Genomic DNA, 23,843 nt, shown 5'->3' on the forward strand with positions numbered 1-23,843 from the left:
ACCAAAGTTGGAGAAGATTATAAATAGCCCTCTCCTCCTCTCATTTGAAAAAACAACAACAACAACTCATCATTTCCAAGCTTAAGTGAGAGGGAGAAAAAGAGGGAGGAAGGGAGTGAGGGTGAGGGAGAGCTCTCAAGCCTCTAAGATCAGATTTTTTTAGCCATCTCTTAGCCTCCTCCTAACCTTCTCAATCCCAAGTCTAGCCTGGATCGATCATGGCGCAACCCGTATCTTAGCCTATTCAAGTTCTAGTCAAAGATCCTCTTACTTTATGTAAGCATTCATCATGACATCTACTCCCTTCTCAACCCCCCTGCTTCTCTAGATCTCTAGTGAACGTATGATCTGTGATTTGCCATATATCAGATCCTATCACATCAGAAATTTTTAGTGGTCTAATCCACTTTTCCTTAGCTTTTTGCATAAGCATCATCACATCTGCTTTCTAGATACGCTGTTGGACGTATGCTCTGTGGCCTACTGAAATCTCGGATCTTGCCGCATCAGAAATCCATGTGTGTGCCTAGTCCTATCTCGACCACATCATCCATCCCTTGAGATTGTTTTACCACGCAAAGTAGAGATCGTATGTTCATACGGGCAAAGAGGGTGGCTGACACCTTCCTTTTTTGTAACCGAGGTCCCTTATCCGGAATCCCGAATCGCAGACCAGGAGTCAATCTAAGGTAGGAGAGTCTTCAGATTTCTCCAACCTTGCGTATTCTGTGGGTTCTATCTGACCACGGGATTCTGAGATTTATTGGCAACTGGCAACTCTAACATCCACAAATCAGCCTAATCACCCCCACCACTAAAAACATAACATACAAATCAGCGTGGGGGCCAATTTCTAGTGTCTACAGGGCCGCATCACATGGGCCTTACACATCGCAATGGGCCACATCTCATGGGCCTAATACACATCATAATGGGCCGCATCACATGGGCCTCATCTCATGGGCCTCTCATACATCACAATGGACCTCATATACATCACTATGGGCCGCATCACATGGGCTTCATATACAACACATCGGGCCTCATCATATGGGCCTTATATACAATACATTGGGCCTCACTCATGGGCCTCATATACATCACATTGGGTCTGACCACCTGGGCCCCAAATGCATCACGATGGGCCACGCAGCAGGTGGGCCCTACATAGCCAGCAGGTGGGCCTGTACATTCTAAATGGGCCACATCCATGGGCCTTAAATACATCACAATGGGCCTAATGGGGTAGCCCATGATTTTAGTATAAATGGATGATCAACATGTGTAATGACCCAAAAAATTTCGTGCTAAGACCCAAGTATTAACTCTATTTTCCTTAGAAGTTATTTATGGGTTATTAGCGCTAAACTCGATTGCTTGTGAAATTAGCATCAATCACATTAATTTTGATCTGCAGGACTCAAAACCTATAGAATCGTTAACGCTATGTTACTTTGAAATCTGGGATTCACCGCTAAATCCAGTTGCTCTTGGGAATTTTTAGAAGCTTTGGCTCGGACCTGGACCGTGCGTCGAAAGTCCGATAGCGATGATCTTAGACAGTTATGGTCACCATGTTGGACTTGACCATCACCTCAAAAATTAAGTCCAGATGATGTCTTGGGTCGATTTGATTGAGTCCGGAGTGAAGAGTGTGAGAACGGTGAGAAATTAAATATGATTTTATGAAATTTGAGTCGTGGCGCTTGCGCGATGATTTTAAGCAATCTGATCATTGGATTCTGACCCAATTTCACCTTCGGATCAAGGAAGTTGGCCCAGGCATGTCATAATGCTCGTGGACCTGATCGAGTTTTAGTGACCGTTGAATTGAGAGTGGTCCACCACGGTTGATCTGTAGATCCGATCGGTACGAAAACTCATTCTGACCTAGATCCATGGTCAGTGAGCTTAAGTTCGACCGCACCTGGAGAAAGGACCACCGGAAGCGCTCCGTTGGATCGAGACAGGCCTGATTTGGTTATAACCTAAGTATACCTTAGCCATGGGGCTATTTTCATCATTGTTAAGCCTATATAAAGACCTTAAAACCCTCACTCTCTTTTCCATACAAATTTCCTAACCCTAGCTAAGAGAGAGAGAGAGGAAAAGAGAGAGAAAGTGAGAGAGAAGTTGGTGAATCATCTTAAGAATCTTTCCTACTACTCTACATCCTTAAACCATCACTTCTAAATCATTATTCCGGTGATTCTAAGTTCCTTCTTGGGTAAGTTAATCTAACCCTAATATGTTTTAGAGCTTAGAATAGTCTATGTGTTGATGTAGCTCATTTCTATTCTTGCCTTAGGTTATCTAGTCGCCGTTGACGAAGACATATCGTCTGAATCAATTCGGTGTGCTTTTTCTGGTTTAAGGTGCGTACTATATTCATATAGGTTATGGTTTTCAAGGCTTTCAATGTTAGTTAATGGTTTATTCTTGTTGTGGGTGTAATTTCACATGCCAAATGCTATGTTTATTTTGCGTTCCTGATATGTATGTTTTATATTGAGATTTGTGTATTCTATGTATATGTAGGAAGTATCGTATATGTATAAAATATGAACATGTGTTTGCCATGATTAACTGTTTTGTATTTGTGATAGTTGTATGTGTGTCAACTCCTTGGCAAAAGGAATTGTCCAAATGCCTGTATTCCAACATACGTCATGTATGTTGAACTATGTAGTTAAGTGTTTGTAGAAATGTCTGAATGGTCTAAAGTGTAATGTATTATACTATTTACGGGCGTCGAGAAGTGATTCTCAACTCTCCTATTGGTGTGTATGATTTCCTACATGCAAGTTACATTCTGTGTTCTTTAAGTTCAAGCACTACTTATGTTGAAATCCATGTTAAGTTGATATTCTTCAAATGCTCACATACTATATGATTTGAATTATTGTTCCATTACTGTTTTAAGTGTTGATATGAATATCTGTTATAGTGGAATGTGTTTGGGATTATGAAATAGTCCAGGAAATCGGTAATCGGCCTTGAGTTCGTGGTTGAGGTTGTTTTCGCCACGAAGGATGTGATTTGTCGAACCCGAGTCATATTAGATTTGTCGACAGTGATTTGGCCACACGGAGTATTTGCGAACTCTATCTCATTCAACCCAACGTGCGCTCGTGCTAGTCGAGTTCGTCATGTAACCCGATTGTCCGATGTATGTTCACCATGTATGGATGTTATTGCTTGAATCTAGGGTACCAAACTTACCGATGAAATCCCATTAACCGTTGTCCCTTGATCCGCTAAGATTCATGAGCCGGACATGGTGGTATGGGACACCGTGGTCAAGCTGTCGGCCTACGCTGGGGTGACGAGCCTCCCTGTAGTGACCAGTGAGCACACTAGACTCGTGAGTCGATTATGGTGGTATGGGACACTATATTCATGCTGTCGGCCTGCATTGATTAGTGACGAGCCCTTTGTAGTGACCTCGAGCATACCTTGATACTGCATTAAGGCGACGAGCCTTAGAGTAGTAACAAAGGTATGATAGGAGTGCATTGATTGGTGACGAGCCCTTTGCAGCGACCTAAAACCATATGATCGTATGAGATGGCCTAGGCCTGATGACTCTAGAATGGATCATTGTGTGGAAATTGATATGAGGAAGGTACCTTAGCTTCCCAATCCTGCTAAATGAAAAGAACTAATAACAACTTGGTAATCATGTTCATGCACCGCATTTGCATGTGCGTGGAAGTCATTGGCACTGCGAGAGGTTGTCATGTGTAATGTAAGATGAAGACGCTGAGGGAGTGCTGGCGAGGGCATGCATCATTTGTACATACATTCTTGCATTAACAAGAGTAATTAGGACATGTTTGATTGTTCTGCTTTATCATTACTGCTTGATTGAATTGATAAATGTTAACCTTTGCTTTATTGTTCCACTGAGTTGATCACTCACTCTCACGTTCTGGGGCGGTGTTGTACACACCAACCAGACTCTGTCTTAGATACAGATATTGACGCGACCTTTGAGGTAGAGCAGGAGTTCGAGGATGATGAGGCCGCTTTTTCTTTTATGCAGTCCTCAGGCGGGTTCTTGTGAGCCTTGTCCTGATCTGCGGGGATTCTGGGTTTTCTTTGTTATTGTACTAGATGTTATCATTTAATAGTTGTATTTTTTATAGCAACACTTGTAAGTATGACCTGGTATGTATACGTATTTCAGGGACTTGCACATCTACACCTATGTTTCCTTAAGTCTTCCGCTTGCGTCTTTCACTTATCCTTGAATTATGTTTACAGTTTGGCTTAATCTATTCCATATTTTATGTACTCATACAGACAACATACATCCATCATTAAATATGTTACATAAGTGATGTTTTGAAACTCGGGAGCTGAGTTATGCTTGACCCCCGAATTTCAGGGCGTTACAACATGGTAGGAAATAAATCAAGGTGGGCCTCATGGGTCAGCCCTATGATCCAAAAAAATAGATGGATAGTGTGCTTACAATACACACATCAAGGTTGGCCTTTACGAATCACAGAATGGGCCCCACCAGCTGGATATACAATGCATACATTACGGTGGGTCCCATGGATGGACTGTGTGTATATAACACATACATCATAGCTAGCCCCATGACCTGGATGGACAACAAGGATAGACATATACAACTGGCAGGTCCCATCATCCTAATCAGCTGGATGATGTGGACACCACATGCATCAAGGTGGAATCCACCGTCCAACAGATGGTCGGTGGAGATATAACATCTTCATCATGGTGGGTCCACACGTGTGGACACCACGTGCCATTAAGGCAGGTCCCACTGCTAATGACCAGTGTGGATAAAACACATACATCATGCGGCCCCATGGCCTGGACGATGTGGATTTCACATGCATCATCAAGGTGGGTTTCCACCATCCAAAAAGTGGATGGTATGGATATAAAATATATATACATTACATGGGGGCCACGTGTATGGACGATGTGGATTTCACACACCATCAAGGCAAGCCCTACGTCCAAGGATTGGGGATACAAAACATTCATCAAGGTGGTCCCACACATGGGGGAGCTCCACGTCCAGATGGATGGTTTCGGTATAACACATACCTCATGATCTGACCCATAGAACTTTACTAATGCCAATACAATAGCTATATAAGTCATGGGACCCACCGTCCCTACACTGGACAGTGGATACAACACATACATCAGTGATGCCACATGGATGGGCCACTATGGTTTGGATCAAGCTGCGATTTGTATTTTCCTCACGTCCAGGCCTGTTGGACGGCCTGGATAAAACACATTATGGTGGTCCCATGATCTGGACGGTGTGGATCAAAACCATACATCACATGAGGGTGGGCCACGTGGATGGAATCCATGGACGAACGACGTGTATGAAACACATACATAAAAGGTGGGTCCCACCGTCCAGACCACCGAACGGTGTGGCTGGATGGTTGGGATATAACACATATCTCATGATCAGTCACAGAGCTTACTGATGTCAATGCAGCAACTATGTAGCTGGGTTACTGGCCCAGCGTCCAGATGATGGATGGACGGATGGAACACATACATCATAGGTGGGGTCCACTGTCAAATGGACATTGTTGATAAAACACTTGCATCACGGTGCTACCCACCATCCAACATTCTGGACTATGGAGATAAAACACATGTGTCCAGGTGGGGTCCACAACAGTGTGGCCCGCTCAGTTTGGATCAAACTGGTATTTATTTTCCCTTCATACGGTCCGGCAGCAGAGGCCGTTGGACGTCCCATGGCTAGGAGGTATGGATGTAATACATCCATCAAGGTGGGGTCCACATACACGTGGCTCACCATCCATATACATCAAGGTGACCCTACATACACATGGTCCACTGATGGACGGTGTGGATCTAATCCATTCATCAAGGTGGTAGGCAAAGCAGAGAGAGAGAGAGAGAGAGAGAGAGAGAAAGAGAGACAGTGGTGATGGAGGGAGCTCCGACACTATGAGCTCCCTTCTATGATACAATGCATACATCAAGATGGGTCCCACCATATGTGAGCCCTCAAATCATACAAATCCATGGTGAAAATCCTAGATCACCCACCGATTTCACTTCTTTATCTCCTTGGAATCCTTGGCTCCTAAGCTCTCTCTTTGATGGAGGATGATGAAGATTGAAGGGTTTGATGGTGAGATTTGGGGGTAGGAAAGTGGGCCTAACACTTAGCTTCTTGCTCTCCTTAGAGCGTGGACGATCCTCTCTCTTGGAATAGGTAGAGAATTAGAGAGAAAATAGGATTTGTAAGGGAGATGGGATGGGAGGAATGGGTGTTGTAAGGAGGGTATGGGCTTAGTTGACTTTGGGAATGGGAGAGAGAGGGGTGTCATGCTTTGTTGCTAAGAGAGGGATGGGTTGTACTTGACTTGTGATTGAATGATTGATGTGATGAATGGTAGAGATTCTTTCCTCAGGATTTGCAACATACGGCATTTCCTCGAAATAAAAGCTATCCCACAACTCCTGGCCTGAGTATCGCATCGATGTACGAGACGCGGTGTTGGAACTGCGGCGATGGCGCGGTTGCAAGGGTACAAGTCTCGGGCTGAGTCAACTCAGGTTGACAGGGTGTGACTCAAGGTCAAGCGCAAATGCTGACTACAGGTCGCAAACTGCCAGAATTCGACAAGGAAGATCACGGAAGTCTAAGGGACGGCACGGACTAGGATATGGGCCTTACAAGTGTAAAATTTTCCCATTTAAAGTGGTTTTATAAGCCATCCTAAGTTTGAAATAGGGTAGAGAAGAGAGACCTAGGAGTTATGGAGCTTCTTCGAAATTATCCTTCCTTCTCAATCATTAGGTTCTAGTTTGTGTTTTTCTAGTTTTTCTTTATGTTTTGTTTAAGGTGTTAGTCACACTTGGCTAATATCTTAGTTAAGGCTAAGGGATGAACTTTTTAATGGATATTTGATATTTAATTGGTTTCTTCAATGAAAATTAAGATTTTTATGTTGAATTGTGATTGGATATGATTAAATTCCTATATTGGGTAAGGAATTAATCTATAAAGTTGTTTGATTTATTATTGCATCCGAGTATATTAGATGCTTTCAATTCCATGCGATGTGATTACCTAGATCTTCATGAGAGATCAAGCCTATCATGAATCTAATCTACGTTGGATGTCTTTTTATTGATATTATTATGTTATCTTTTGATTAGAAAAGATTAGAATCTAGATCTAGTTAAGTTATCAACTCAAGAAGATGAATTGGATTCAAAATTTATTAATTAAGAATACCTATATCCTTAGTTCTTTTTATAATTGTTTTTACAACCCTTCTATTCCGCTGGATTAAAATGCAGACTTCTTAGTATACTGTCACCAAATTCACTGTGGATCACCCTTGGTCTTACCTAGTTCTTGCTACATCACAACCCTAGACTTGGGGTTGTCAACCCTTAGGTTCGATCATGAGTATTATTACAAGCATTCTCTCTAAGTGTTATCGACTAAGTTCGAGTAAGACCATTTAGGTTTAGCTAGCATGCATTCAAGTAAATTAGCTCAAGCTTAAAAGTCACAAGGTCAAGTCACTAATGCATAAGATGTTCCTATGGTTAGATGTTAAAACTTAAACACTACTCAATGCATTAAGTTTGTGGGTTGTGGGCCTCATGCGATGAGGTCCTGAAAAGTTTAAAAAATAATCTTATACTTGCATTTTACATTTGTTGCAACCTAACCAACCCTATCGAAAAACTAGGTATTAAATTGCATGTTAAAGCGCCTCATCGGCAATGAAGTTAGCAAATACATTGGGGTGGGTCTACTACCTAATAAAAGGACATCACGAATATGACATATACTTCAGTGGGCCCCACTAGATGGGCATCGTGTGTAAGCATATGCAATAGGTAGGTCCTAAGGCAAGACACTATGTATAACACGCATACTAACCCTAGGTTGCACTACCACTACAACAATTCAGTCCTTTCGCGTCAAGTCAACTCATCGCTAAAAACTTTTAGTGACGAGTGTTGCTCGTCGCCACATTTGTTGCAAATACGGTGTCACTAATTCTATTTAGTGACAAAAATGGCAACCCTTTGATAATAACTCAACTATTTGCAATGACATAATAACTTGTCGCAAAATATAGTTAATTAACGATGAGTTGACATGTCGCCATTGCATATCGTAAAACGTCGCTAAATATGAGACTCGTCACGAATAAAGATGTGTTGCGACGAGTCCTCGTCGTCGCTAACAAACCCAAATTTGTCATAAAAAGTTCTTTTGTGGTGAGTGTTGCTTGTCGCCAATTTTATTACAAATAATAATTATTTGCAACGACTTAATACATCGTCACTAAATAAAGCTTATTTGCGACGAGTTTACACATTGCCATTGCATATTGTAAAACATTGTTAAATATGAGACTCGTTGCGAATAAAGATGTGTTGCGACTAGTCCTCGTCATCGCTAACAAACCCAAATTTGTCACAAAAAGTTTTTTGCACTGAGTGTTGCTTGTCATTAATTTTGTTGCAAATAATAATTATTTGCAACGACTTAATACAACGTCGCTAAATAAAGCTTATTTGCGACGAGTTTACACGTCATATTACATATCGTAAAACGTTGCTATATGTGAAAGTTGTTGCGAATAAAGACGTTTTGCGACAAGTCTTCATCGTCGCTAATAACCCACTATCAAAAAAAAAACATGGCAACGCCGACGATTAAAAACCGTCAACAATGACCTTCCTCGACGGCTTTTAGCTGTCACAAGGTCCGTCGGTAAAGGGTGCATCAGCGTTGCTCACCGACGGATTAATTGAAATTGGATGATATATTTGATTTCTTCCTTTCCTATGTGCAGACTTACCTTCTCAAATAGATTGGTTCATTCGGGGTTTGGAGAAATGGGTATATCTAGTTATGGATGTGTGCGTTGATTAATCAACACACACATCCATAACTAGGTATATCCATTTCTCCAAACCCTGAACGAACCAACCTATTTGAGAAAGTACGTCTACACAATAGAAAAGGAAGAGATCAAAATCAAATATATCATCCAAATTCCAAATATTTAGATTGGATATGTGCTTTTTTTAATTAAAAAAAAAACTAAAGATATATAGAAGCTTTAGATATCATAAAAAGACTTGCATAAATTTTAAAGTCATACCAAAGTGGTACGATCAGCCCCACTTAGATCTTCACATGTCAAAAATTCAAATGCAAAAAGAACCTTGTCAAAATTCATATGCAGAAAGAACCTCTCCAAGGAGGAGTTTCTAAAAGAAATTAAAACAAAAGCGTTAGCCTGAGTGGGACTATACCATAACCAATGTTTAAAACCATGCTTCTAAATCCTTCTAAAAATAGGCAACCACACAATCTAATCTCCCACCATGTCATAACCAATTAACCTTGGCTCCATTGCACATACAAGTTTCTTATCCTCATTAAATCCCCTATCAAAAACATCAGCTACATGTTATATAAGAAATACACATAAGAAGCTACAAGATGTGCACATTGCGCATCACAATCCTGATGTGCCCTACCTTGCTTACACATGGCTGAATAGACCATTGTCCTGAACCCCACATGGTGTTCATATTCAAAATTGCACCAACTGGAGAATCCATGTAATGGGCTGTTGACATAAATGGATAGTCAGAAACAATGAGCTAAGAGTCTGCATTAAACTGAGAAGGCCACCATTTGTCAAACTAGACCATTCAAAAGGCATACATTTCTACATGGCCCCCAATGAGTGCACCATGTGGTCTTGTGCATTGGACAATTTTTCAAAAACAATGATACAATCACAATGATTGAGTTGATGTATGCATGGTTGTGTTCACATGTACAAACACAACAAGGTTAATTCATGTATCTGTAATTGTGTTGCTTGTGCATGATAAATTGTGTATGAGTGGCTCGGATTTGGATTCATCAATGGTGGTCGAGTGCCTACCTTGATAACCATAGCCTCTTCCCCATCCATCGCTGTTACCACCACCTCGACTCCAGTTCTAATTCCACCCACCATTTTCTATCACAGAAATGAGATAGAATCAACAGCTGCAACCAAAATGAAGAAAACATGTCAAGAACAGGAAAAAAAATAGAGACCAGATATCAAACCTTGATTGTTTCTATATCCGTGATTGTTCCCATATCATTGGTTATTTCCATAGCCTTGATTTTTTTCCATATCCTTGATTGTTTCCATAGCCTTGACTGTTACCATATGCTCGATTGTTTCCATATCCCTGGTTGTTGCCATATCCTTGATTGTTTCCATAGCCCTGGTTGTTGTCGTATCCTTGATTGTTTCCATAGCCCTGGTTGTTGTTGTATCCTTGATTGTTTCCATATCCCTGATTATTCCCATATCCACCTCTGCCCCAACCTCTTCCTCTTCCTTTAATACCTCACCCACGCCCTTGACCATATGAATCTAATACAACCCAAAAAATAAACAGACATGGAACCATTGAACAAAAAATAATATGCAAGTCTCTTTCAAATCACAATTACACTGCATTAATGTTTCAAATCTATGTGCATGACAGCTTAACCAAATACAGGCTTCAACTGATGATAAATTACCCTGGAGGGTCCTTGTTTAGCTATTTGGTCAACAGAGAGATTGAGATCATTGAAACATGGCGAACCATCTCCAAACTGCATGAAATGTAATGGATTCAACATGTTAAAAGGGTAATTATATTAATGTTTGCATGCAAAGTGCAAACATACTAATGTATATGATTTGGAAAAGGGAAAGGAAGAGCTACAAGAAACTTACGGTACAAAGCCCTCTTCAATGGGTTCCCATACATCAGTTATGCTTATTGAATTAATGGTGGTATCTTGATGCAAGCAAGGAATCCTCTTCTGTTTTTTTAAGGTAAATGGGCAAGTGATGTTTCCAGTTTGTGTTTGAGAATACAATAAGGTACAAAATACATGAAGCTCAAACCCACCTTTATAATCTCAGCTATGGCCAGTTTTGCTGATTGCCTGTCCCATTGCCTGTCCCATTGCCTTCAAGATGATCTCCCTCACCCATTTCTCCTGAATTAAGTTTCAAGAAATCAATTGAAACACCTTAATATACATACTGACCACACCCTTCACAGCAAGAATTAACAAATTCTTAATCACACAAAGTGAAATCATTCAATTGACAATTAACAGCATCCTGAAAGAGAAAAAAGCAAATAAAGGAGAATCAACACCACATATGTCAAAACAAGCTAAAACTGCATTTGTTACTATTCTTGCTAGATCCGATATAAATGCATCATCTATTTTTAGAAATCAATAAATCTACTTTCCCTCATCATATTATCTATTGGTGCTACTCCTAAATTCCCTCCACTGCATTCATTTCCAATTGTATGCTTCCTTGTCATATCCATACTTTTTAATATAGATATGCATACATGAATATTATATTCTTGGAATTTTCTAGTTCTCCTACATCACTCAACTCCACACAACCATTAATTTGATAGGTCCCAGCATTGATGAATCATGCCTGCATTCACTGGATTGTAGAATGCTAACCTTTCGAATCAGTGCTCCACAAATAGAAAGTTAAGGGAAACGCACATGGAAAAGGTCCACATTTATCAGACTATTTGGAGAGCACATTGACAACATTCAGAAAAAAAGGACCAAAGAACGGATGGTTGGAATCCCCCAATCTAGAAAACTTTTAATGCATGAACCACTGCCAGAAGGGACCCTCAGATAGTGTGGATCACTTAACATAAGACCCAACAACCATCCCATGGGCCCCGCTTAGATATTAGGGTGGACATGACACTTAAACATCTAATGAAATAGATTCAAATCTCAAGTGGACCACACCATAGGAAAAGTAGTTATTGAATGCATACCATTAAAAAAATAATATGCCTAAGGGCCCACCGTAAGATTTATTTGCCATCGAACTTATAGACATCACGCCACCCATTATGAAAGAAAAATACAAATATCAACTTCATCCAAAACTTTCTAGGGTAGGCATTCAATCCCTTTCATATGATCCACTTGAGAGTTGGACATGCTTTATTTTTGAGCCATTTCCTAAAATGAGCTAGAATAGACCTGGGATATCTCTTCGTTCTTCCCATCTAGCATTTTCTTCTGTGTAAGCATGTCTTCTTCCTTGATCTGCGCTAAAGATGGAACTATTCATGAGTGTCTAGAGAAAAAATCTACAGACCTATTGCCTTTCAAAATAAATTTTTTTTTAAAAAATAATCTATAAACTATATTGATAAAGCTCAAACAACAGAATGGTCCCTAACCTTCAATGCTTTAAGGCGATCACCAGGAGTACGTAGCCCCTCTAAAATTTTCCAAGCAATGTAATCATTGGACCTAGCTTGCTTGAAAAAGGAATGCTTTAACAGCTTTTATGCAGATGGCCACTTCGATGGGTCTTTCACCAAGAACCTAGCAATCATTTACTTGAAAGACTAAAAGAAACTCCCAAAAAGTTTGTAAGGAATAAAAGCTACTACCCAAAGAATGGAATTTGACAGAAACATGCGTGTTATAGGAATACCTTTGAGAACTTTCTGTCCCTTTCATAGTCAAGGCCTGGGGGCGCATTTTACAAGGTCATAAGCAGAACCTGCAAAAGGAGCTTTGTTTTAGTGTCCACACAATTTCAAAGTGATCAACGATGCATGATTTGTGTACCTTCATTGGAGGATACTTTAAGAAAGGAGCATGCCCATGGGCAAGCTCCAAGGCAGTAATCCCAAAAGACCAGATATCTGCCCTGCAGGAACATTGTCCAAGAAAAATCAGTATTTGAAACACACTAAATTTGAATAGGAATACAAGCAATGGCTACACACACGCAGCCTAATGACTGTGAAGTGACATTTATCAATCCCAAATATCACATAATTTTTGCATGTGTCCATCAATCTAGACCAACCAACTCATAGGCCACCTCAAGAATGGGTTGTTGCACAAGAATTGCAATGACTTTATGATTCTAAGCATTTTAACCATGGGCATTTTTGAACTTTTTCTCTGAAATCTTTTTGGGCATCTAAGCATGCATATGAATCAAATATTATGACTTTCAAATCATGGATGCACCAGTCAAAAGTCTGTAGGGTTTGATTAGATGATCAAGAGTCTGAACTAACAACAGATGCACCACTCAACAGTTTGTGGTATTTTCTGCTATTTACTAAATGTAACCTGATGTAATCAATTCCTAGCCAAAAAAGAAAAAAGCCATAGTGTGCATTATCTAAACCAAAGCCCCAATTGGGAAGTCATTAATTTTTAGAAGGAAAGCTACAGGCATTAGGGCATTTGGAAATGCCACCAAAGTTACCTTAGAAGTAAATCTATTAATGGGCCAAGAGAACTTGCAATCCACCCTGATGGCTTACATTTTTCATGAAGAACCTCACCAAAATGGGCCCAAAGAACCTGCAATCCACCCTAATAGCTTACATTTTTCATGTTTGAAAGACAAGGGATGTAATCATGCAAACCTTAGTTACATGAAAATCCAAATGTAACCACTGATTGTCACCATCATCATAATCATCATAGCCTTTTGGTCTCATATGTCTAATATTGGATCCCTAGTAGATAGCAATTAGAGTTAAATGAAGGTACAACATACATAAAAGCTGAAAAGTTGGTGGGAAGCGAATGGTTACCAAAAATACACCACCTGCAAAGGGGCTATCTTTTGGTCCCATAATTGTTGCTTTCCAGTGGAACATGTCATCAGTAATAGGACCTATAATCATATAAAATACCTAATTCAAAAAAGCTGAAAACCAACCATAAAAGACCTTGGAGCTAAATAGGGAGCCAAACTCAACCATGAATCAGAAACAACTAGAAAATGGACTGTGGAAGTAATTTCCAGCAGTTTGCTAGTCTATTCAACTAGAAAGAGAAGATAGAAACAATTGGATTAGAAGATTAGGTCTAGGTTCTATTGAGGTCATATGTGTACAATGAGGAATTGTTGGGCCCTGATGAGTTAGGGTATCTGTGGCGTCAAATTCTTACGACACATACTAGTGGGCCATTATTTAGTGATCCAGGGCCATTTATCTGATGGGCCACACCATGGATGAGAAATTCCTAAGATATTCTCATAGACCCAACCCTTTGATCTACAAATACATTGTTAATACAAAATAGAACAATGGGATGGAAAACACCAAACATCAGGTGGCTAGGATCTTCCAATCTGTGAATTTCTTATTCAGTTCTATGTTGAACAGAAAAAACTTCTTTTTTTTTTTTGTTTTTAGAGGATTATGTCTAATTTTTTGTTTTTTAATGAGAGACTTTTTTTGTACTGTCAATGGCACATAATTAATGCTTCCTTTCCAATCTTTTGCAATTTATTATTGTCTCTTAAACTGGATGGGGGTTACTCACATATGGAGGCTTCAAGACTTTCTTTAGAGGTAAGAAAGACAGAAAGAATATGCAATTCTTTACACTGATGACTACAAGTCTATGATCTATATTTCTGAATAGGTTATGCTCTAATGTTGGATATTAAAAATATAGCCTCTCCGATTGTAAGGAGCAGATTCAATTCATCACTTCTATTGGCTCATCTAATTAGTTGAACTCATTAGACTTGCTGAAACAACCCAATAGACCTGTACTTGGGTTGAGTTAGTTGGCCATGCATTTTTTAAATTATATATAAACTAGAGAAAACCTATTTTAGTATTTTAAACAAGGACGACATAACTTGTTTAGATGGTGTTGTGTTGCAAGTCGAGAATGTAAGGTTGTGGTTTTGATCCTAGCTTAGGGTGTTTTTTGGAGTTTAGGTTTGCATTGAGTGTAGTGACCATTAGGAGAACTTGCCAATGCTCAATTTAGTTATTTGTAGCATGGAGCTCTCTTGCCATTTCAAGCTAGCTTGATGGACTCTCTCCATTTCCACTTGATGTTTCTAGATAATTTTTGTAAATGTTTTTTTTTTTAATTTTTTTATAGCATTTTTCATATTAAGTGAATTTGATTGATTGCATTTCTAAATACTATATAATTAAAGTGGCTCTAAACACCTAACTTAAAACCTAATTAGAGATTGTCATGAAATAGAATCTCTCTAAAAATACTACCGAAAGATGAAAATACCATAAAAAAGGTAGATATGATCGTACATTCCATCCAAGTGGTATACATGGTACCAGCTCAATCTAATGAGGAAGGGAATTTTGTGATAAAATAGTGTAAATTGCAATCTAATTTGAAACCTAACAATAAGTCATTTTGGGAACGAGGGTAAAATCTTACAATCTAGTATTAATGGCACTTCGAAAAAATTGTATTGATAGGGATTGCATGGCTGTAAATATGCAATATGAGGAAAGGTCATAAACAAAAAGAAAATCTACAATCTAATGCATGGGAACATTTTGGGAACAAATGGTGCAAACTTTCAAGCTAATGGATGAAGGTATTTTGAGAATGATTGGTATAAATTCAGTCTAATGAGAGGGTTAGTTTGGGAATAAACACTAGAAAACCATAAGTATGGTAACAACCTACAACCTACTAGAAGAGGGAATGAGACATCCTAAATGGCGTGGGATTTTAAAAATTAAAAATTAAAAAAAAAAAAAAAAACATTGGCCATTGAAATCTTGATAGGACCTGCAGTGATGTTTATTTGCCAGGTAACCTATTTATAAGTTGACATGCACTTGGATATATGGAAAACACAAATATCAGCTTATCCAAAATTTCTCTGGCCCCTAAGTTGACATGCAATTTGTATGCCCTGCATTTAAATAGATAGAGACCTTGAGATTCTAGAAATGAAGGGGGTGAGGGTGATGCGTATAAGAGTCCATGGCCTCAAAAATGACACAATACAATGAAAGAGAAGATCACCTATTTGAAGATTGTGCTTCGATGGAAGATGACGCTAGATGGAAAATGACGCTTGATGGAAGATGATGCTCGATGAAAGAGGGAAAAGAGGCAACAGCGCTCGACGAAAATGGCGCTCGAAGATGATTTTGGAAGATGAAATGGCACTTAACAGATATCCTCTTTTGGATATGATAAAAACTTGAAATCCGAATTCTGTGAGTTTTCCATTATTTATAACACAAGCTATATTAACAGTTGTACATGCATGGGACCAGGGTGGTTAAGATTATATTATATAACAAAATGTATAAATATTTACCATTTACAACTAGACCAATTATTTGGATGGTCTGGATAACTCTAAATCTTGGCCACTATTTTTATGAATGAGTCACCATTATTTTAAATCAAATACAAAACTCACATTCTTTCACTCTAAATCAAAAACAGTAACTTGAGTTTTGGATCTCATATGGCTCTATGGGCCCCACCATGATCACTTTGTTTCATTCATGCCATCCATCCATTTCTTAACATAATTTTATCATCGTTCCCAAAAAAAATGTCATTTTGCGATAAGTCCACTTATTACTAAAGAAATCATAAAGTCATCGCAGAAGCCTTCAAATGGACCACTCCATAGGAAACAATTGACTTGAGCTTCTACCATTGAAAATTTGTTAAGGCCACAAAAGTTTTGGATCAAGCTTATATTTTTGTTTCCCATTCATCCATGTCTGTATAATCTTATAAACTGGTTGGATGACAAATAAACACTACTGTGGGGCCTAGAAAGGTTTCATAGTTGGAAATCATTATCCTAATTATCTTGAGTTATGATCCACTTCATCTTTGTATATGATTCAATTTTGGACTTAACCCCTTAAATTAGATGGAAAAATGGATGGATGGAGTGGATAGACCACATACATTCAAGGTGGGCCTAACAAAGTTTACTCAGTACAATGAGAGAGTACTGAGTAACTTAGTATGCAATCCGATTTCTCATCCAACCTATTGACAAGGAAATCGGATCCCTTATCGTATAGAGTAAACTCAATTAGGCCCACAGTGAATGTAAATGATTTATCCATGTCGTCCATCCATTGTTCCAGCTTATTTAAGGGGTTGAGACCAAAATTGAAGCAAATCCAGAGCTCAAGTGGATCATACCACAGGAAACAGTGGGAATAATGATTTCCACCATTGAAACCTTGTTAGGCCCCACGGTGATGTTTATTTGTCATCCAACATGTTCATAAGATCGTACAAACACTATTGAAGGGAAAAATCAAATATAAGTTTGATCCAAAACTTCTATGGCCCCTAATAAATTTTCAACGGTAGAAGTTCAATTCACATTATTTCCTGTGGAGTGGTTCATTTTATATTTGGATATTCTTCATTTTTGGGATTAAGACTTAAAAATTATATGGTAAAATGGATGGACAGATTGGATACAATACATAAATCATGGTGAGTCTTAAAGAGTTTACTGAGCACACAATCCGCTTCCGTTGATAAGGTAACAAAGACTTAGACGAAGATTCCAAACAAATATCATCTTGATACAAAAACTTTTATGCCCACAAGAAGGTTTTAATGATCAATTATTATTGTTTCCTATACTATGATCCATATGAGATTCAAATCTTCTTATTTTTTGTATCATGTTCTAAAATGAGCTTTCAACTCGGATTAAGAGAGTAAAACCTGTATTAACTGATTGGCTGGTGTAAATGGGAAGTGGATTGGCTGGTGTACCACACACCAGCTATATAGCTGCCGTATTGACATTAGTAAGTTCTATGGGTCCCATCATGATGTATGTGTTATATCCAAACCGTCCATCCATTTGGCGAGCTCGCTTGAGGCTTGGGACTAAAAATAAGATAGTTATAAAGATAAAATGGACCACACTGCAAAAAGAAGCAGGGGATTGAACGTCTACCATTGAAACCTTTTTGGCATCACAGAAGTTTTGAATCAACATGAAATTTGTTTTACTCTTCATACACGTATATGTGACCTTATGAACAGATTAGATGGAAAATTGAAAAGGCCTAGCTATATGTCCTAGAGAAGGAGGGGGGGGGGGGGGGGGGTAAATAGGACTATGCCAAATTAAAACTTTAACAGCGGATTTTAAATGAATAAAGTAAAGATAACACTATAAACCAATTACTATATGAAAATGTAAAGCAACCTTTAAATACTAGAACAGTGAGGTTGATACCAATGTTGCTCTAAGGACAAACTTGCACCATAAAAACCAAGGGTTTATGGCATGACAACCTTACTAGAACAATTTGAATATCAAAAACTTAAACTAAAAGGAAATAAAGGAAATAGCAAGAAATAAATTCTAAACTATTACAACATTCCCCACAATGCTTGAAATATAAATATTATAATATTCACATCCACACATACATCCCACAAACTTGAATGATAAATGATATAGAAAATAAATCACATATCCACAAAACATAAATAGTTATAGTGGTTCACCTGTGTGTATACCAACTATTAAACAACAGCCACATAGCTTGCTACTCCACTCCTAATATCCTCACATAGGGGATATCAACGTTCACTATGAAAATAGGTTTCACAGGTTCACCTAAAACTTTCACAATTGTATCTTTCAAAAGGGCTTACACAATTCAAAAAACCCCACTTCTGAGTTTTCTGGCTCTCCTTAGATAACCAACAAATTGAGATTTTTCTGGCTTAATCTCAAATAAAACCAAAAAAAGGAAATTTACAATAAAGTAAAATACTTGGATTTCTCCTTTTGTTGTAGCCCAGAAGAACCAATCGGAGTAGAAGTTCGAATATAGAAGTTCGATATCCAATACTCACTTTGAAATAGTTCTAAGTTCTAATTGATTTTAAATTAAACGAGATGGGCTAGCTATATTTGATTTTGATTCCAAGAAGAAGGAATACAACAATTCCTCTTTTCAATTCAGATTGGAATATAGAAACAAAATCAAATCAATAAAGCTAACTAAAGAGAATTTTAAATATGCACAAAGTAGCTTAAAATGAACACAAACTTATCTTAGAGTGAAGCCTTGATTTTACTTGAATTCGATATGAAACTCTGAAATTTATGTTTTATTTATAGTTGTAGAAATCGCATCTATGAATGGTCTTAAGGACACTACGACTGGTCCTAGAAGAAATGGATTTTTGAAATTATAAGCGCCATCAAATAAAACCGTTCCACGACTAGTCGTAGGTTGTTCATGACTGGTCATGAACCCTCCACGACTGGTCATGACAAACCCATGACTGGTCGTGTGACACTACATTTAGTCATTGTAGATTGAGTCATAAGTGCACGACTGATCCTGGATCGAGTTGTCACTATTCCTACGACTGGTCGAGCAGACTCCAGGACTGGTCGTAGCTCAACCAAAAAATTTTAAAAAATTACAACAAACTTAGGACTGGTCCTGAAATTTCTTGGACTAGTCGAGCCAGTTCTAGGACTAGTCGAACAAGGTCTAGGACTAGTCTTAGAATAGACCAAATACATATAAAAAGATTTAACTTGAATTATGTATACAAAATGACCTACCCTAAGGTCAATCTAAGGTCATTCATACCTTAAATGTGAAGTATGGACATTGACACTTCATTTCTTCAGATGATCGTTGACAATTGAAGATTATGAAGCGTGAGATCTCTATACTTGATGTAGCATTGAACTTGAGATCTTCTAGAGCTTGAATTATACTTCATCTTGAGTTATACACTAACTTGAGTCTTTGAACAAGATCACTTCTTTCATTATAGCTTGTACTTGTATTTTTTGAAATGGTTTGAAGTAGTTCTTCATTCTTGACTTGAAGTAAAGTGTTTAGAGAGGTGATGCAATGTCTTGAACCCATATGCAATTTCTTGAACATATATACCAATGAGCTACACAAGATATAAATTGAGGTTTTAGCACTACAAAATTTGACAACCAAAGGAGCATAAAACCATAGCACTTACAAAAATAAATGTTATGGTGGGCCAACGAATTTTTTAACGGTGAAAATCATTATCTCCACTGTTTTTTTAGTGTGGTCCATTTGAGCTTTGGATATAATTCATTTTTTGGTTGATGATCTCAAATGATCTCGAAAAATTATTACTAACTTGTAGTGTATTGAAAAATTAAGTATGGCCTTAAAGAACTCAACATATTAGAGCTTTGCTAAGCCCACACGTCATGTATAATAATGATAATGTACACACACACATTCCATCTAACCATTCATCCCATCGATCAATCTATCCATCCATCCATCCAATCATTAGACCCGTCCATCTAACCATCCAACCATCCCATCCAAACATTCATGGATCCCATCAATCCATCCCAACTATCTCATTCATCTATCCATCCATCCCATCTATTCACATATTAATCCATCCAACCATCTCATCCAACCATCCATCCAACCAACTATCTCATCTATCCATCCATCTAACTATTCCATCCAACCAACTATCTCATCTATCCATCCATCTAACTATTCCATCCAACCATCCAAACATCCATCCATCCAACCATCCATCCATCCCATCCATCCACCATTCAATCGATGATTGGAGGTTGATCTAATGGTCGAAAGTACTTTGTGTTGTACGATCATTGATTGGGAGTTTGATCTTATGATTGTCGGTAATGTGCAACATTCGATTGTTGATTGGAGACTTAATGAAGTGATGTACAATAATTTTCACCATCCGATAAAGGATTAGAGGTTGATCAGATGGTCAATAACACTTTCTATCGTTCGATTGTTGATTGGAGGTTGATCAAGCGATTGTCGATATGCACCATTCCATCGTCAATTGGGGAATTAATAACAAGATCTATGTTGGTTTATACTGTTTAATCATTAATTGGAGGTTCATTGGATGTTCAACGATACTTTGTGTCATCCGATTGTTGATTAGGAAGTCGATCGAGTGATCTTCAGTAATGCACATTGTTCGATCGTCGATCAGGAACTTAATGAGGAAATATATGTTGGTTTCCACTGTTTAATTGATGAGTACATAGACAGGTGAAGGAAACTATTTATAAGAATACACAGGCAGATAATTTTCGATATTATTGCAAGTACTCTACCCTTTTGCAATGAAATGCATGGCGAAACGTTGAAAAAAATTGGTGGGGAACATTTTAATGACGATTATTATAGCTCGTCGCAAAAACGTTGACTATTTGTGATGATTATAATATTGTTGCAAATACTCTAACATTTCACAATGAAACTACATTCGTCGCAAAAAAGTTTCAGTTGGTATTTGTCGCAACGAGTTAACCTACTAGTCGTTAAAACAAACTAGTTGCAGCGACTTTTGTGTCATTGTAAAAAATAATATTTTGTGACGACACTCAATTCATTGTATAAACTGGACATTAGCGATGACAATTGAAATGAGTAGTGAAACGTATTTCCCACCATTTAATTTTAAAAAAAAAAATTAGTGGAAAACGTTTTAGCAACGATAATCATAGGTCATTGCAAAAACAAATACTATTTGCGATGATTTACAATGTTGTTGCAAATACTCTAACATTTCATAATGAAATTACGTTCGTCGTAAAAAGCTTTACTTTGTATTTTTCATGACGAGTTAACCTGGTCATCGCTATAACAAATTATTTGCAGCGACTTTTGTGTCGTTACAAAAAATAATGTTTTGCCACGACACTCAATTCATCGCATAAAGTGGACATTAGTGATGACGATGGAAACACGTGGTGAAACGTCTTTCCCGCCATGTAATTTTCCCAGGAGAAATTAGTGGGAAACATTTTAGCGATAATAATTATAGTTCGCCGAAAAAATGTTGACTATTTACGATGATTTACAATGTTGTTGCAAATACTCTAACATTTTTCTATGAAACTACATTCATCGTAAAAAGTTTCAGTTGGTATTTGTCGCAACGAGTTAACCTGGTCGTCGCTAAAATAAACTATTTGCAATGACTTTTGTGTCGATGCAAACAATAATATTTTGCCACGACACTCAATTAGTCGTATAAAGTGGACATTAACGATGAAGATAGAAACACATGGCGAAACGTCTTTCCCGACATGTAATTTTCCCGGGAGAAATTGGTGGGAAATGTTTTAACGACGATAATTACAACTCATCGCAAAAACGTTGACTATTTGTGATAATTTACAATGTTGTTGCAAATACTCTAACATTTTGCAATGAAACTACATTTGTCACAAAAAGTATAATTCAATATTTTTTGCAATGAGTTGAACTAGTCGTTGCAAAAAGAACTGTGAAAAAAAGTCTAATGTTTTATTTTCGCAACGAGCTTAACCAGTTGTCGCAAAACCTACTATTTGTGACAACTTTTGTGCCATCATATTTTTCTATTTTTTTTAATGATACCTAATTTGTTACAAAAAGTGGCTATTAGCGACGACTGGTTAAGCTTGTTGTGAAAATTTCATATTACAACTTTTCGCGATAAGTTTTGCGACGACAATTGAAGCTCATCGCAAAAAAGTTAACTATTAACGATGATTTAAACTATTATCATAAATAATCTATTTTTTGTAACGACTTGAAATATCATTGTAAAAAATTAACTTTTGCAATGAAATTAGACTCGTCGCTAAAAAATTTGTTGCAAAAAGTCTAATTGTTGTAGTGTACATGGATACAACAGATACATCACAAATTTATATAAGTGGTTACTAAGCGTAAAAAATTCACATGGATATGTGGCACCAAGCATCACAAACTCACATAAATAAGTGGTCATACATGTCACGCCCTAAACTCAGAAACTGGGGTCACAAAATTTTCAATCGCCGAATCCGGTGCCGACAGCCTCCGTAGTACCCCATTCTCGGCTCACAGTGCTCACACACCAGATTCCGATCTTGGGATCCTACAAGGAGGATTTTCAACATGAATTTGTTTCATAAGAAGCATAACTAGAAGTATATCCAAATCATAAGAACAACATCATCACCACATCTACTAATATAACCATTTGAGTACAATACTGAAAAGGAAATACATGCATATAACAAAATCTCTAGAAGCTTTGTTGCACGTTCCTACCCCAGCTCGACTGCGTCTTATCGTTACCTGCACGCATCTATCATGTATAAGCTTATAGAAAGCTTAGATGGTGGTGTAAGTGTGTGCATAAAATAAGTGTCAAGCATTCAATACAATGTCTTAATCATACAATATCAGAATTACTGGCATGAATAATACGATATCAGACTAAGCGGAAATACTCAAGTCTATAAGAATATTATCAACCTCATCCAGGATATGCGACGAAAAGACATAGCAAGTCAATGTTATATACTGAGAAAGTAATGTAAATCGGCTATATAATGCAGAAACACAATGAACTAGATATCATAGATCGAGGATGCAATGCAAAATGCAATTCGAGAGAGCATCAGCCTTATCTAGGTCATATAAATACAGAAATATAGTAACCCAAAATGCCATATGCCATAGGTGTAATGCGATATGCGGTGCGAATGGAATAACCATGCTGGAGTGTAAAGTTAGGATGATAGTACGTAGTATCGCAGGCTATGGGGTTGCAATGACCCGAAAAATTTCATACCCAGACTCAAGTACTACCTCTATTTTTTTCCTTAGAGGTTATGTGTGGGTTATTTAGCATTAAACTCGATTGCTTGTGAAATTTGCACTAATCACTTTAAATTTGATCTGCAGGACCTAAAACCTGTAGAATCGTTAACGCTATGTTACCCTGAAATCTGGGATTCAACGCTAAATCCAGTTGCTCTCGGGAGTACTTGAAAACTTTGTATCAGACCTGGACCGCGCGTCGATCTTAGACAATTTTGGTCATCTTGTTGGGCTTGACCATCACCTCAAAAATCAAGTCCAGA

The sequence above is a fragment of the Magnolia sinica genome, chromosome 2, assembly GCF_029962835.1.
Source record: "Magnolia sinica isolate HGM2019 chromosome 2, MsV1, whole genome shotgun sequence".
Lineage (NCBI taxonomy): Eukaryota > Viridiplantae > Streptophyta > Magnoliopsida > Magnoliales > Magnoliaceae > Magnolia > Magnolia sinica.